Source organism: Rhincodon typus, chromosome 8 (genome assembly GCF_021869965.1).
Source record: "Rhincodon typus isolate 14 chromosome 8, sRhiTyp1.1, whole genome shotgun sequence".
Classification (NCBI taxonomy): domain Eukaryota; kingdom Metazoa; phylum Chordata; class Chondrichthyes; order Orectolobiformes; family Rhincodontidae; genus Rhincodon; species Rhincodon typus.
Window position 1 is genome coordinate 69755928 of NC_063339.1, and position 13173 is coordinate 69769100.

The window sequence follows — 13173 nt, forward strand, 5'->3', positions numbered from 1 at the left end:
GACAGCCAATGTCCTTACAAAACTCACAACAATTAGACACGTTATTGGAGGGAAATGTATCTTTCACAAAAATGCTCCAAACAGCACAATCATTGTGAAATATCAACTGTAGCAGGGGACAAGAGAATAAATCATTTATGGTTAAATGAGGTCCTGAAAAAAAAACTTGGTGATGATGTAGAGCAAGGGTTAATTATATCCTTATTCCAAGAATAGTTACTAAGCCTTTGCAAAAGGAGCTATGACATAGTGATGTCAGATCACATGGAACCGTTGCCTGGGTCTCTACAGATGAAGAAGCATCTCTACTCTTACCATACCTTGTAGATAGTTTTGTTAATGAAGTTTGTTAAGGTTGATTCACGAGTGTATGGAATCTTGGGATTGCCATTGATAAGCAATCTAACTGGACAATACAAGAGCAGATCAGAATTCTGGACTGAAATTTACGCTGGGACAGGGTTCCTATCTCCTGGCACCAAAATCAGGAGCAAATGCACTCACATTTGATCAGCCTGCAGACACTGAATCCAATTGACAGCAATTGAGGCAGTATTTCCACCTCCAGTGGGGAGGATGTTCCAGTTATAAGAGCTGCTATCCAATAAGTAGGCTGGCAGCTCTCTCTTTCAGGTTATGTATGCGGCCTTCTTAGAATCCCTACAGTGTGGAAACAAGCCCGTCAGCCCAACTTGTTGGTTTCAGATTTGGATAGATGGTTTTGGTCACTCCCACATGAGCAAACTCCCAGGGACAGTGGGCTGAGGCTCTTAAGTTGCCATTAATAGGCCAATTCAGGGCTTCAACTAGCCCATGGGGAAGCAGACACCTGACCCTTCCCCCACTGCTTGTAAAATGGTAGTGTGGTGGGAACAAACGGGCAGGCACCAGGAATGGCACTGCTAGCATGGCACCCAACTTTACCACTCTACCAACAGCCAACCCATCCGTGGAAAATTCAGCTTAGGAATTCTGTGATGAGTAATTCACTTCCTGCCTTCCAGTCTACAAGGTACAAGTCTTGACTGTGATGGAATGCCCTCTTCTCGCCTAGATGACAGCAGCTCCATCAACAACCAAAGAAAGCCAACACCATCTAGGACAAAGCAGCCCTCTTGATTGGCAACCCATTGATCACCCTCAACGATCATATCCTCCATCACCAAAGTGCACCACTAGTAATGTGTACCATCTACAAGGTGCATTTGAGGATCTCACCAATAGTTCTTTGAATTCCATATCTGGAATCTCTAACACAGACGAGGAGAATGGTAGCAGATGTATAGGTCCATCTTCACCCTCCAAGTTCACTTGCAAGTTGCATACCATATTGCCATGGAACTGTATTCCTTCACTGTCACCGGATTAAAATCCTGGAACTCCCTTCCTATCAGCACTCCTGAGGGTGTTCGTACAATAAGTGGACTATTTGCTGTGTCAGCAATTGATTGCCTCCCCAGCTGTAGGCTCTGCAATACTGGGCTACCTTCCCAGCAGTGATGTGTATCATTTAGGATCAATTAAGGACTAAAATGTGGTGAAGTTTCTGATTGTCCTGGCATCCAACCCATCGGGAGTCTACAGCAACTGGAAAGTTGATCATCAGCCCTTCATCTCACTGACCACATTACTGTGCTACGTGAATGAAAAAGATACAGTCTGGGCCATAAACATTTCTGTCGTGGTTTCCTCTCCACTGTGATGACACTAACAGCCCTGAGTCTTCTAAATTCTTAAGTCTTAGACAAGTGTGCCTATAATTTGCACCAGTCTTGCAGCTCCCATACACCTAGTTAATTGTATACATTTAGGTTAAGTATGTACAATTGGAGGGTGTTCATTAGCTAATTACTTGAGCACATAAAGTCCAGTGGTAATGTCACTATTTCTGGGCCAGAAAGTCTGAACTCAAGTTCTGCCAATGTAGAGACATGCTAAAATACATCTGGACAGATTGATTTTTAAATTTTCTTTTGTGGTTGTGTGTCTTTCCTCTAGGCCACAAGGTTTGCACTTAAGTCCCATTTGCCATGGAGATGTCTCAAGTTAAAAATCACACAATGCCAGGTTATAGTCCAACAGGCTTATTTGAAAACCCAAGCTTTTGGAATGCAGCCCCTTTGTTGGGTGCAGTGGGAGGAGAGCACGCAGACACAGAGTTTATAGGCAGAGAAATGAAGGGCAGAGAGATCAAAGGATCATTCAACTGGTGTGAGTGGAGTGAACAAACATAAACTGGCTGGCTGACTGCCTCCTGTTGAATCTTTAATCATTCATACACTCCTGCGTTCTAGAAATTGCAGATGCGGGATATGGAGAAATCTATTAGTTTTGATCAATTAAGATGCAAATTCCAGAATCTGCTTCAAGTCACTGCTCAGAGATAATTAAAGGTTTCATCAGTGTCTGCCTAACTTTCCAAACTTCAAACAGGCAGAGCAATAAGAATGTACAGTAGGTGACACCTCAGGTCAGACACTGTAGGTGTGAGGCCTTGTCCAGAATCTTAAAGTTTTAACTGGAATCAGGCTGGTTTTGTTGGAAAGGCGGAAATTTACAAAATGCCACACTGACTGACTACAAATTTTGTATCTCTTGAACAAAGTAGAATGTATCTGCAAATAAGCAAACATCTTGGATGAAATGATTCACCCCATAGGTTTATATCTGTATGTGCGTGTGTATGTGTAAAATAGAGAGAGAGAGAGTGTGTGAGTGTGTGTGAGTGTGTGTGTCATAGATCTTTGAACAGGCTCTTTTTTTTAAATATCTAGACATGCTTATATGGTCTTCTGGCATAAAACAATGTTATTGTAGGGTCCTGTCGTGCAGTGGTAGTGTTGTTATCTCTCGGCCAGAAAGTCTGGGTTCAGGTCTAACATGCTTTGGAGGTGTGCAGTAATATATGCAAGCAGGTTGATTTAAAAATTATTATTTTTGTGAAATCAAGAGACTTGTTTAGATGGTCCTGTGAATACTCTAAGGTGTGTCACAACATGTTTAAACAAGTTGGTTAGAAATCATATGGGGAAATGTACACCCCAGATACTGAAGTGCATAATTTTCCTAAAGATATTATCTTAATTTCAAATTCCTTTAAAATTTGGCTTTTTGTATACAGCGTCCCTTTTAATGAGTTAATTTGATATTCAAAAGATCATGAAGAGACATTTACAGTGTGAGGACTGGAGTGCATTATTCTCCACCATCAGTACAGTTTCATTTAATTTTGTAGTTCACCTTTGAAGTTTTGATCTTCATAACAGCTCTCATTTAAAGGGTGGGTCATTAATTAATTGGTTATTTTTGTTTATTTGATAATGTAAGGAAACATCTACTGACACTGGATTTCGGTTGTAGAGTTAGAAGCTATACACTTTGAGAGAAAATCTTTTCCAAGTAAAGACTGTTTCCGGTTTCTTTCTTCACCAACTGGTTCTCAAGAGTAAAATGGTGAGGTGATTATCGCTCCCTATAAAAAAGCCCTGTGCAAAACCTTGAATCTGCACCCTTCTACCACCAGCTAATGGAAATAGCTGTACTTTGTCTATCTTTTCTGAACCATTCATCTCCTTTTCTCTGAAGAAAGCAATAGCAGCTTTTTCTACCTGACCTCATAAATGCATTCAACATTCTGGTAAATTTCCTTTCTATCCTCTTGAGGACCGTCGCATTATTCTTAAAGTACCATGACCAGAACTAAACCAGATAATTTAGATATGATCTCAACAGAAATTTACAGCATATCTTTCATAGAATCCCTATAGTGTGGGGGCAGGCCATTTGGCCCATCAAGTCCACACCACCCTTCTGAAAAGCATCCCACCCAATCCCTCTAACCCTGCATTTCCCATGGCTAATCTACCTAGTCTACACATCCCTGGAAACTACAGTCAATTTATCATGGCCAATCCACCTAGCCTGCACATCTTTGGACTATAGGAGGAAACCCATACAGAAACAGGGAGAATATGCAAACTCCACACAGTCACCCAAGGGTGAAATCAAACTGGGATCCCTCACACTATGAGGCAGCAGTGCTAACCAGTGAGCCATCATGCTACCTATAGTTAGCATGCTTTTTTACTTAATACCTTTACTTATGAAGCCTCCATTCACTTTCCCGCCCCCCACGACTACCACCACCACTACCAAAAGATATACAAGTCCAGACGCTACAGAATGCATTAATTCCTCAAATATTATTTTAATTTAAGTTTTAGTTTCCTTTAAAATTCAGCATTTTGTTACAGTGTCCCTTAAAAGCCAGCCCCTCAGTTAATTTGATTTTCAAGTTAAATTGTTTTCAAAAGAGTATAAAAGACACACTTACAATACAGGGATAAATGATAAAAATGTGACTAAATCTAAAACTTCTGGTCTTTTCCCTCAGCAACAGGCTGCCAGGAGTTTTATAATGTGTATAATCTGCATCCTTATCTCTAGGAGCCTGCAGTTGGTCCAGTGCTGCAGGTCATTCAATTGGGCCTCCCATCTTGGGAACCACCCATGTTTATTAATTGAATGGCAAACTGCCCAGCTCCTCGAAGATTCCCATTGTCAGCTTTCCCCTTGCCCTGGAAATGGACTCAATTACTCAAATTTTTCTGAATGCGGAAGATTCTACTCATAGTCCTAACCAGGAACTAATAACCAGGAGTGATATGTTAGCTATAAGTGGAAAGAAAAATAGAAGAAAGAAAAACCTAAGAGACGGAAGAAATATAACAAAACCCAACTTTTTAAAAACTTCTAATATCAATTCAGAGATTGAAACTGCACACATGTAATATTAAATTTCCAGTGCAACCTTAAATTAACCTCTTCCTTAACTCCCGAAACTCTAGCAGCGAGATCTCAATCAATTTCCTACATTTAGATTTAGATTATAGAATTCCTGCAGTGTGGAAACAGGCCCTTCAGCCCAACAAGTCCACACTGACCCTCAGAACATCCCACCCAGACCCAACCCACTAATCTACACATCCCTGAACACTATGGGCAATTTAGCAAGGCCAATCCACCTAGCCTGCACATCTTTGGACTGTGGGAGGAAACCCACACAGACACGGGGAGAATGTGCAAACTCCACACAGACAGTCATCCAAAGGTGGAATCAAACCTAGGTTCCTGGCACCATGAGGCAACAGTGCTAACCACTGAGACACTGTGCTGCCCATTTTCAGATCGAACATGGATTATCGCTTCTGGCAATTCTCTTTCCCTAAATAAGATGAATTGCTTTCATGTCAGTGACTCTCAATTGCACTAAAGAAGATATTTGAGCTGCTCGATTTTTACCAATTCCCATCAAAATTCTAATTTAAATTGTATTTACATGAATTAAAATACTCCAAGACTATTTTTGGACCAGCAAGTGAATTTCAAATTACACCACTGACTACAACACAAAATGGCCCAGGGTTAATACTGGGCATGTTTGATGGCTATGTTAATACGCTGTTTCATTTCAGACGTTCAGCATTTGCTGATTTTTAAAATATTTGGTATGTGGAAATCGGACATGCATCTATTGACATGGTATCAAAAATGACACATACTGAGGTATAACTGAAGGCTTTCTGATAGTTAATTGCTATCTCCAACATTAAAAAAAAGCGTCAAAATGATCATTAAAGCAGATGGCATTGGAAATTGTCTTAATCAAATTAAACCAATTTCTCACAGAGATTTCTCCTAAGAGAAAGAGAATCAATGAGGTCAGCATCATGTAGTGTTACACAGTGCTTACAACACAGAAATGGGCTATTTGACCCAGCAAGCTCCTGTTGCTGCTTGTAATCTGCAAATACCTCATCCCTTGCCACCCAATTCCTTCTGAGGCTGATGGTACAATTGGTAGAAGACACATTTACAGACATTATGCACTCACGTGAGGTCATTAAACTTTTCGCTGCACTGTATGCAGCTAGGTGGAGTTATCCTGGCATTCTCCATTATCTCTAGACACAGCCTTGTTTGCATTACCAATATGGCTTCTCTGATCATTTCCATTTCTTTCACAAAAAACTCCCATTAAAAAAACCTTGAGTGCTACTCTTTCCTACAGCCAGTTATCATTGTTTGTTGCACAGCAGTATTCCCAGGGATGTCAACACCTCCAGCAGACACAGTGCACCTTAATCTCTTTTGGAGGTACAAGCCAGCTTTAAGTTGTGTGTGTTAAGCTTATGTAATATCAGGAAATAACCATACTGGACCCCCTGCTGGTTGGTTGTCTGCAGAATTCAGAAGAGAGAACAACCATCATAAAATTTATGAACTGCCTGGGTTTCATTTGAAGGCACATCGATATTTGTACATCATGATTCCCCTGCACACGTTGAGAGTTAACCAATTTAAGCCCGTTTAAGTTTAATGTTTGTTTATTGAAGACATATGTATTTAGGTTGACGACTTGTTTACCTCAGCTGTAAATGTGAGTATTCAGGATGTAAATTTATTACTGCAGGTGTAACTTGAGTATTTAAAATGTAATTGTGTGAGTGGATAGAAGTGTGTATATATGTTGTAGCTTAAGTAGGAATATTTTGATTGCAGACTTGTTTAGAGCAGATGGCGATATGTCTGTCAGACACCAATAATGTGAGATCAGCACCAGGAGGCAGTCTTGTATCACTTGAGCTTTACACATATTACAGCGGAGTTGCAATCAATGCCAGGTGGACTTTAAGAAAACAGTAAATGGTGCAGCAACTTATTGCACCTTAACATTTTGTAGGATACGTTAACTTCAAAAGTAAATGAGAAATTTTACCTTCAATCTATAATTTTGCTATTTGTTAGCTTTTCAGTAGCGTTTAAAGAGCGTCTGATGTCTCATCAAGAGCAGTTTCAGATGCTCGAAGAAGCTATATAAAGTGTGAAAAATCTCCATGCGTGCATTTTAATGCTAAGATACATTGGAGGCAGAGTGGGGAGCAGGGTTTGGAATATATATACAAACCAAAAATAGGTGAACATGTTTATTTGTGGCTGTTTAAAGACAACCACTATATTAATTAACTTATTCGTCTCTGTGGGAATAATGATACTCACATGTTGCAATTTTAACTCTATTATTTATAGAAATGTTCTAAAATGTTGTAAAAGGTAATGGTCCTGAAGGAGTTCATGTTGTATTGAGCTCCACCCATTCTGTTCAATCTGTGGGTAGAGATAGGGAATTTCATTATAATCTTTAATGTGGGAGCCACATATTCAGACGTATTTTGTACATCTCTTGAGTGAACTATCTCAAACAATCCTTACTCTGAACACCAAAATATCAGAGTTGGCAGATCCACATGGTAATACCACAATAGTGGCAATCAGGGTAATAGCATATGGTGAGCAGTGGCACAGATTTAAATTCCAGGCAGAGACCTCCACCACAAAGAGAAGGTTGATGAAGATAAGTGAATTCACCACTTTAAGAATACATAGACAGTCCATCAGCAGCTGAAACATTAGTACTGACAGAGAGAGATACTGTGGCATTGTGGAAGAAGCAATTGGCCAAGTTCAGCACTCCAAAGGCAAACCTTCATCAAAAAGTTGATGAGAGGTGAAATGACAAGAGTAGGAAAAGAGAAAGATGTCACCTACACTTAGAAAAAGCCTTAGGCTCATAGGGATGTACAGCACAGAAACAGACTCTTCGGTCCAACTCATTCATGCTCTCCAGATATCCTAAATTAATCTAGTCCTATTTGCCAGCATTTGGCTCATATCCTCTAAACCCACCCTATTCATATACCCAACCAGATACCTTAATGAAGGAGTCTCTGTAGGGAGTTGGGAAGGCTGCCAGTGTAAAGTTAGGTATCCCAAAGGGAAAAGACAGTACCTTTAAGAATATCGCACAAATACCAGAAAAGAAAGACAGTGTGAGCTTTTTGGGTTTACTTTAACTTTAAGAGCGAAGTCAATCTCAATTGCAGGTAGTTCTGATGTGACACGAACTGGCTGTAATGTGGTTGATGAATAGTGGACGCTGTTCGGATAACGCAAACTTTCTGCTGCACAAGTGTAGCGCTTTCCCCATAATGCAATTTTCCATGGCGGTTTTCTATAGTGCGATTTTCTATAGTGTGAGGTCACGCAAGAACACAACTATCGCGTTATAGGAGAACTCCCTGTGTAGACTTAGTTGAGAGAACCAATCTAAAGTTTTACTAATCCTGTTTAGTTACAAGACCCTTTCACAAATTTTACTGAATTTATTCTTACAACAAGTTGAAAAAGAGAGTAAAGGTTGACTGGACATATGCCTCTTGTTCTTAGATATAGTAAGAACTGCCAATGCTGGAGTCTGAGATAACACAGTGTGGAGCTGGAGGAACACAGCCAGGCCCAGGCAGCATCAGAGGAGCAGGAAAGCTGACGTTTTTACCCAAAACGCCAGCTTTCCTGCTCCTCTGATGCTGTCTGGCCCCTGCTGTGTTCCTCCCGCTCCACACTGTGTTATCTCTTGTTCTTTACTGTAAAGTAAAGTTCTTCTTGAGTTTTTCTTTTTTGTGGACCAAACCATTAAGAATCATCACTTGTTAACTTTTGCTAGCCACTACCTGCATGGTCAGAAATATCTTGAACTTGTCAAAAAAGAGAAAGCACATGATCTATCCCAGGTTGGCTCAGTGGTATATGCAGAATTCATGATTGGCTCCTCTAAAAGTGAAAGTTGCCATAATCATATCACTTCCTACTATCTTCTGATTTGTTAGCTGATATGCCTGTCACTTTGTACAATCACTCCTTCCTTAACAGCTTGTCTGCAACAACCTTACATCTTTATTGATAATTTGGCAGATCAAACAGTCTACCTTCACGGAGTATGCATTGCTCTCCCCCTCCTCCCCACTAGGGATTTAATATCATCCCCGATGCCCCAAATATTTGTAATTAAAACATTCTACGAAATCTAACAATATTCTTTAACTACCAGAACACTGTGTGACTCCACAATAACTGTTGATGCATAAACAAATTAAGCCTCAAATAAATCATGCAAAATATTATTAAACTATGACAATTTCATACTTGAAGTTCCAAAAATAAACAAATCGAAAACATAGCTGTTCCCTTAAGCAAAAGTCTTTTATTTTAAAACATTTTCACTTTTGTTAGCCTAAGTTTACATTAACCTAAGCCATAGAAGCAGCCATAAATTCCTGACCTTATTTTTGACTTGACTGTATGAGTATTCTTCCTTACAAAAAATGTTTCACAATTAACCACACTAAATTAAAATGGAATTTCATTCCTCAGTTGCTTCATCAGATCAAATGTTCAGTTATTGAAAAATAACTCAAACCTACAAAGAGTGATCTTTCTTTAAAAAATTGTGTTCTCACCAATCATAACGAATATTGAATCATTGAGAATAAGCTCCATGAGGCACTGTAACGAATAGTGAAAAACCCAGAAAAAAAAACCCTTACTCTCAATCACATACTGGCAGAAGTGGCAGGTACCATGCTATACCAGTAGTGCCGATCAGTATCTAACCACACAAACTTGCAAAAACTAGGTCAAAGATCATACTCCACTTCAGTGTTGCCTGTCTTGAAATGTTGCTGGGGCCTGTGAGGAAAGGACACTGAAACTAGCAAGAGATGGAATAAGCTAGCTGGACGCTAGATGTAGTTGGAGTTGAAACAAGAGGTTAGATGCAGGTACATGCTGCCATGCTTCTGCATATAACACAGGAATTAGTTTCTTATCTATGCAGGACAGGAAAAGTGAGAGCAATGGTGCATTGCCCTACATCCTGACATGGATATCACCCCAACACCTGACTCTGCCTTCTCAAGCCTATTCCAGCACATCACTCCAGCTTTGCAGGTGCACATAGTCTTCTTTGTTATTCACTTTCATCCTAATGCGATGTAATACCTCTCCCAAACTTCACAGCACTCAACAAATGCTCTCCATCCATTAATTGAAGATACCCCATTTCTCTCGCTTGAAGAGCTCTTCTCTCCCTCTCTGTAGGGCAGGAAGAAAGTACTGAAGACTAGGGAGGGAGAGAACCAGAGCTCTCGAGCCATCACAAGCTGACAGATACAGAGAGTATCAGGTGCTGGAGTTTGGTGGAGGCTAGGTGTACCTGGCTATTGAAGATAGGGAAAGAGTGGCCTTCCAGTTACTGAGGGAGTTGGACAAGGTTGGTGCTGAGAAGAAGGTTCCACAAGTGGGGTGATTTCCAACTAAGGAGCATAGTCACAGAATAAGGGGATATTCACTTAAAATTGAGATGCAAAAGAATTTCTTCTTGCGGAGAGTAATGAATGTTGGAATTCTCTACCACAGAGAGCTGTGGAGCTAGATAACCAGAAGTATTTAAGGAGCAGGTAGATAGATTTTTGAAATATCAAGGAGTTGAGAGCTGTGAGAAACTGGCATGAAAGTGGAGTTGAGGCCTGGAGCAGATCAGCAATGGTGTTATAGAATTTTGGGACAGGCTTGGGCAGATAAATACCCTACTCCTGCTCCTTTGTTTTATCTGCTTATGTTCTTATCTTCCTATCCCCTTCAGAAGCTCTGAGGAGGACTCTTGGCCCACAGGAAAAGCTGAAGAACAGATCTTAAAGTTACTCACTGGGACTCTAATTGCCCAGGATGTGTTTCTGGTAGTATCTCCTGAGCTGATACCTCTGCCACCACCTGCTCAGGCCTTAGCTTGAAGCAAGGGATGATGACAGCAGCTGACCTGAACTACATACTTAAATGTGGACCTTGCCTCCTTCAGGTTGGGACCCTTCGTCAAAACGTTGGCTTCCTACTCCACCTCTGATGCTGCCTGACCTGTTGTGTTTCTCCAGCTCCACACTGTGTTGACTCTGACTCCAGGATCTGCAGTTCTTGGTATCTGCCTCGTTTCCTTCCTCCACATTCCTGCTCGCTTGATCAAAAAGCCGGTTAATGTGGAAACATAGGATGGTAGCAGAATTGGAGGAGGCAAGTGACTCCTGTTATTTTGACTGTGTCCTCCCGAACCTGGTTTCCCCCAAGAGATGCCTGTGTAATGCAGCCCAGTGTTCCAATACTTGTGACTATTTATGCCTTTTGAAAAGTTGGTCAGTTAGTGGGAATTGTTGGACATCCTCACATGCCCTACCAACTTATGTCGGTTGCCAAGTTTTAACTACACAGTTGGGTTATTTCACCGATATGCAGGAGTCAAATTGGTATGATATCAATGAGGGCTAATGCATCCAGTAATATAGCACTTAATGTCTGTCTACACAATTACAGTTTTTAAGTGCTCAATTCAATTGGAACAAAAAAAATTAGTCATGTGTTCGTAATTTTCTCCATAGCACAGGCGGCCGTATTGCTCAAGCTCATAACCAGATGCAGGGTATAGGTAATGAGAATAAATTCAATGTTAGACTGCAGATTGCAAGCCTTATGTGCAAATTGTCTGCGTTGTACGACCAAACTGTTGATCCTTTGTTTTATTAAACTGTCAGTAGCAGTCAATCAGCTTGCTTTTGACCTAGCGAGATTTAGTTCCGACAAATGAGGGATTAAAAAAACACTCTATTGCATTTCTATGGCTTTATTTACTGCAGAGTCCATCTAAGGGAGGAACTCCTTGCTGGTGACACTGTACTTGATTGAGGGGTGACCCCCTTTGTCTGTTACCAATCCAACGGTTATGAATACAGGATAGAAGCTGTAATATTGATATCCTTATATTTTCCTACAGCATAACAACACATTTAGCATCAGGGCTGAAACAAACATACCTCTGCAGGGTAGGAAGGTGGCTGGAAGCCTACGGCTGGCAAACTGAAAGAAAAACAACTTATTTAGATAGCATCCTTAACATAAAAAAAAAGTCCCAAGTTCTGAGGGAGCAGATATTTCCAGTAGTGGGGGAATCTCTAACAAGGGGATATATTTACAGAATAAAGGGATGCTCATTTCAAACTTATAAGTGAAGGAATTTATTCTCCTAGACGGTAGTGAATGTCTGGAATTCTCTATCTGAGAGACATAATTGTGGAGATTAGATCACTGAAAGTATTTAAAGAGAAGGTGGATAGGTTTTTGAAATATCGAGGAGTTGAGGGCTATGAGTAGCAAGCATGAAAAAATACTTGAGGCCTGGGGAATGCCAGCCATGATCTTATAGAATGGTGGGACAAATTTGATGGGCTGAATGGCCTATTTATGCTCCAATTTCATATGTTCTTACATTTCACAGGAAAATTATATTATAACAGAAAAGGCAAACTGAATCAACTAAGGAGATTTTGAGACAGATGACCAAAAGCTTGGTTAAAGAAAGAGGCTTTAAGGAATATCTCAAAGGAGAAAAGGGAGCAATAGAAAGGAAATTCGAAAGTGAGCCCCTAAGTAGCTGAAAACAGAACCACCATTGCTGGAGTAAACAAAATTACGGATGTTCAAGAAGCTTGAATCACAGGAACCCAAATATCTTGGAGAGTTAAGCAATTGCAACCATCATAACTTTGGACTTAACTTGTAGTGATAAGCTCCACATTGTTTGAGTATGTCCAAGTGGTAAGTAATTCCGTGCAGAGCTGGATGAACACAGCAGGTCAAGCAACATCATAGGAGCAGGAAGGCCGACGTTTTGGGCCGAGACCCTTCATCAGAAATGGGGGAGGGGAAGGGGGTTCTGAAATAAATAGGGAGAGAGGGGGAGGTGGATAGAAGATGGATAGAGGAGAAGATAGGTGGAGAGGAGACAGACAGGTCAAAGAGTTGGGGATGGAGACAGTAAAGGTGAGTGTAGGTTGGGAGGTAGGGAGGAGATAGGTCAGTCCAGGGAGGACGGACAGGTCAAGGGGGCGGGATGAGGTTAGTAGGCAGGAAATGGGGGTGCGGCTTGAGGTGGGAGGAAGGGATAGGTGGGAGGAAGAACAGGTTAGGGAGGCGGGGACGAGCTGGGATGGTTTTTGGGATGCGGTAGGGGGAGGGGAGATTTTGAAGCTTGTGAAATCCACATTGACACCATTGGGCTGCAGGGTTCCGAAGCGGAATATGAGTTGCTGTTCCTGCAATCTTCGGGTGACATCGTTGTGGCACTGCAGGAGGCCCAGGATGGACATGTCGTCTGAGGAATGGGAGGGGAAGTTGAAATGGTTCGCGACTGGGAGGTGCAGTTGTTTATTGCGAACCGAGCGTAGGTGTTCT